We start from the raw sequence: 5,254 nt of genomic DNA on the forward strand, positions 1-5,254 counted from the left end.
GGGCATCAATACCAAGGTATCCATGGGTTTTCTAGCCCAGGAGATATCTCTGTATAGTGGGAATGGGTGAAAAGCTAGATAGATGGCTAGGAACATCACTAGATTCTCCTTGTTTGGTTCTCGAGTCCTGAGAAATAAGGCCCAGGAGCTTTCTTTAGAGCTAAAACTTTTATTGATAAGGAGCTGAGTGCAATTTGCCAGCAGCAGTGACCTTAAAAAAGTGACAGCAGTTAATGAAGTTACAGAGTTAAATTCTCACCTTTCTATTCCTTTTATGGAAGGGTGTTGGCTAGCCTCAGGCCACTTCTGGTTTGATGAAGCACTACAGGGTCCTGGTAGGCTAATATTGATGGATTGATGGAAAAATTTTGACAAATGTGCAGGCTAAAAGGCTGTTGAGGCTGCTCCCTAACATCAATGAAGAAGGACAAAATGGCTTTGTTCCAGGTCGGAAGATAGCTACGAACTGGTGGAACCTAGCAACCTTTTTACACTGGTATGGGAAAAAATGGAATGGGAGACGCATAGTTTTCTTTCATATTAAAAAGGCATTTGATTCTGTAAACTGGAACTTTCTGCTCAGAGTACTAAAGGAAAGGAATTTTGGAGACATATATCTCAAATGGCTAGAATAACTTAAAACAAAGCCAGCTTTTAGAGTTTATGAGAACAGAGAAGCATAACAAGGGGGACTAGACTAGACAGGGTTAACTACTGTCCCCAGGATAGTTCTTACTTATTATGAAAAATCCAGCCTGGAAAGAGAAGGGTGTCTTAGGAGAACAAACAGGAACTGTATGCCCAAAATCTTTTTATTTATTTACAGTTTACTGATTGTAAATTAGTAGTTATATAAAAGATAAATCAGAGGGGACATTAGGTATATTCTAAGAGTTTGGGATGCTCTGTGGGCTTCATTGTAACCCCATAAATTAGTTACAATGAAAGAATAAACAAGAAATCGACACCTCTGGGTACTAAAAGAAAAATTATTCCCAAAATATCCAGGACTTTTGCTGGGGAAAACCTGGATGGAAACATGATAAGAATTTGTCCCATCTAGTGGAAAGGTTTCCAAAGGATTGGGGGAGAGAGACTGTAACCTTTCAGACCATTTTAGGGAGAATAAAGGCTATTAATGTGGTAGTGCTACCACATGTACTATTTACAATTCCAATAGTTCAAAATTAGTAGCACTAAAATCCCTGATAATTGAAGCTCTAATAGGAAATACATGTAAAATATTCTTTGTCATAAAAACACAAATCTTTGCAAGGTATGGCAATTGGGGATTTCGTAGATATGCATTAACCTGCCAACTTGCCCAACTAATTCAGGTGTAGACAGAACCAAATCAAATTATTCACATTGTCACAATTAAAGGAGAAGAGAAATGGAATAATATAGGAATGGCTGCCGTGATGGGAATATGGTCTCCAAAAAAACAAGGATAAGGTTAGAGACTTGGGAATAAAGATGTCTTGGGAGGCTCCAGCAGTATGATGCATGACTGCAGCTAGAGTGAATACTGTCTGAGGTAGTGTAGGGATTATAAAATGGCCTCATACTAAGACATTTGATAGGAAACTGTACAATAAGTCTGATATATTTTGTAGGGTATACTATCTACCCAATAGGGATTGGTTTGCATTTTAGCAGCTTAGCAAGCATTCAAAAGAAAGTTCTGTCATGGCAGAAACAGAGCAGTAAAAGAAAGGAAGGACAACCTCAATGCATGAGGATCTAGGGAAAGTAAAATACAAAGCAATCCAGAAAAGAAGGGATGAGAAGAAATCTGAGATAAGATACAGCATTTAGAGGAAGTGGACAAGAATGAAAGATCAGCAGATAAGAATCCTAAATAAATGATATTTAATGTCTAAGCTGTTACATATATATATATATATATATATATATATATATACATGTGTGTGTGTGTGTGTGTGTGTGTGTGTGTGTGTGTGTACATGGAAGGTAGGACGCAAAGTTCAAAATGTTGGAGATATGGAAGTGAAGAAACAAGGTTAAAAACAAAAAAAAGTTTTGGGGTTTTACAATTACAAAAGTGGGGCTGTCAACTAAAGATATGTGGGCATCTGAGGAGGAAATATGCGGAATGGAAAGAAAACTTTCTCTTATTATGGAGACCAACCATAGAAACAGTGATATTTTCTCAATGAATGTTGATGACGAAGATGATGATGATGTGTACTGCTGTGTTAGTAACTGGGTTCTGTAAATAATATAAATAGCATTGTTTCCAAGTTCTCCAGATGGTTTATGGTATATGTTTTTGCTGGTTACTTGTTGATCCATTTATGGCATTTGATATTTGAAAGTATAAACAATTAAACAACTAGAATTAACTCCAAAAACTAACAATGGCTTGTTATAATGAGCTACTTATGCTCAGGTTGTATCACAAAACAGTTTAAAATAACAAAAGTGGTGTTAGTCATTGCTGATACAAAATGTTCAATTCTGTAACATTGAAGGATGGAAGGCCAGAAAAACTCCCACCTGCAAAATTTAGTAGTGGCTCAGTCATTGTGGATCCCTGCAATAGGAGGAAATATATATTCTAAATAAGGCAGACAGCTGCAATAACCACAATCTGCAGTTCGTTTTCCAGGTAAACAAGGCTGAATGGCTGGACACGAAAAATGTAGACATGTGGCAGGGAAAAGTTTTTGTTTGCCCACACTTTCACCACCTTAGAAATTTACTACCATAAAGTACAAACCTTGGAGAATGACCAAAACTTATGTAATACTGTAGTTATGAGGTAATCCCAATGCAGGCACCTCCTAGAAGAAGTAAAATCATACTTCTTGCAAATGGTAGGGGGTCCAGCATCCATTAAAAATAAGTATTAGCATTATTCCTCATCATGTCTATGTATCTAATCACACACACACACACACACACACACACACACACACACACACACACAAACATTTGGGTTCATTCGGTGCTTGAACTGTCAAAAGTTTGAGCACTTGAAATATCGGCTAAATAGTTCACTTTTCAAACATTGTCATTATTTGTATGTATCAGATCATGGTACAGTGGGAACCTGGAATTTGTTCTTCCCCACTGTAGTGTAATATCAAGGTTAATATATCTATCCATCCATAGCCACTTTTATCCCATTTTTGCACATGGGGTTGGAGTTTCACTTTAGTAGTGACAATCATCTAGAGCAAAGGCTTAAATCACTGGGTGGCTAAGTAACAAAAAAATATTTTTTCTTTTTATGTTTTTTTCAATCTTTGTGATTAATACTTTTTCTTTTTTTTTTGTACAGCTAAATGCTCAAACTGACATACAGTTTTGTGTTTTTATATATATATATATATATATATATATATATATATATATATATATATATATAAATTTGAAATTCAGTAACTCAAGACTGTAAAGTCGAACCTACAAAATTCCTGAAACCCACAAGCACGAAAACTAAAAACCCCAAACATACAGAACACATACACCACACAACACGAACACCATACAACCCACATCACATAAACTATAAGCCCTACACTACATGCACGCAGGGGTCAAGCCCCCTGCACCCCCATACCCCCCTACTTATATATTCTAACTCCGAGATCGCACTAATACACAAAATAAAAAACACCACACAAACATTTTAAACTGCCTTGCACAAACATACACAAATACAGACACATCCAACACTGACACTCATACTCCCATCTCCCTACCCTAACCCACACACACAACTTACAAAACACACACATACACTCACTTACCTTCACTTCCGTAAAACATCCCGACTCACACACTTCCCATCCCGTAGCTGACATGCATAAACGTGAATTCGAGATATTTGAATTCGCGCTTATGGGTTTTCGACTTTACAGTCTTGGGTTACTGAATTTCGAGCATTCAGTAATTTGAGATTGTGAAGGGGAACCATATCTATATATCTATATATCTATCTATATATATATATATATATATATATATATATATATATATATATATATATATATATATATATACATATATATATATGTATATATGTGTGTGTTTGTGTGTGTGTGTGTGTGTATGTGAGTGTGTATATGTGTGTGTATATGTGTGCGCATGAAGACATATATATGTGTGTGTGTGTGTGTGTGTGTGTGTGTGTGTGTGTGTGTGTGTGTGTGTGTGTGTGTGTGTGTGTATGTGAGTGTGTATATGTGTGTGCATATGTGTGCACATGAAGACTTTTGTACTATTTCTATACTATGTGCCTGCTTCACTTTATGCCTGCCTTTTATAGCTAACAGTTGGTATGATAATGAAGCTTTGAAATTTTTCAGAAGTGGGTTGCCTGTAATGTTAGTCATTCCTATCAGAGGGGATCTTTTCTCAACATATCTTATACTAAGGTATTGCTGATGCTCTTTGCTAGTAATGCCACATTTTAACATTGGTTACTCAAAATATGTGAGCACCTTATGTCCCTGTCAGTTGACACAAGTAAGGAAGCCACTCTGTACCTTTGCCTTCCGATTCTTTATACCTTCGATGGGCAAATCATCAGTCTTTAAGAGTGGGCATCCCCAAGATGGGACTGCAAACTCACATTCACTGTATATTTATACAGCTAACAACAAATATACTCATTATTTTTTTATTTTCTTAACGCAATTCTTTTGAACAGACTGTTCCCTTTCCAGCAGTTGACCTTGTCCTTACCAACTTCTCCCCTTCCTGAACTACCCCTAAGTTCACTACCTCTTCAGTAAAATTTGACCACCTAGAAGTAACTATCTCCTGTAAAACACACTTTGAACCCCCCCCAAAAACACAGAATTTCACAATTATTCCAAAAGAAGCCCCCTCCCGTTTTATAGATTTTCTTGTCATCTATAAGTGGTGTGATTCTCCAAATAACATAGTTCCTGATACCATTGCATACTTCTCTGAACTGTACTGCCTCATAGTCATATGCACTAAGGAGTCTGTTACCATCTGCCAAAGAATAATAGTAAATTCAAAAATAAGCCTGTATGGTATAATTTACATAAAAACAAGCTTAAATCACTCTACATGGAATTGATCCCCATTTTTCCAGTATAAAATTACTTAAAACTAGTCAGTAAAACTGTTAAAACATCATCAAAGATTTCTAGGCCAGGTGTGAACTCGCTGTCACTTACAAATCTAAAAGTAACCACAAGGATTCCTTCACTATCTTAGCAAACATAGAAATGATGGCATTAATGTACCAAAT

This window comes from Protopterus annectens, chromosome 9.part0 (genome assembly GCF_019279795.1).
Source record: "Protopterus annectens isolate FY-2018-M chromosome 9.part0, PAN1.0, whole genome shotgun sequence".
Taxonomy (NCBI): domain Eukaryota; kingdom Metazoa; phylum Chordata; order Ceratodontiformes; family Protopteridae; genus Protopterus; species Protopterus annectens.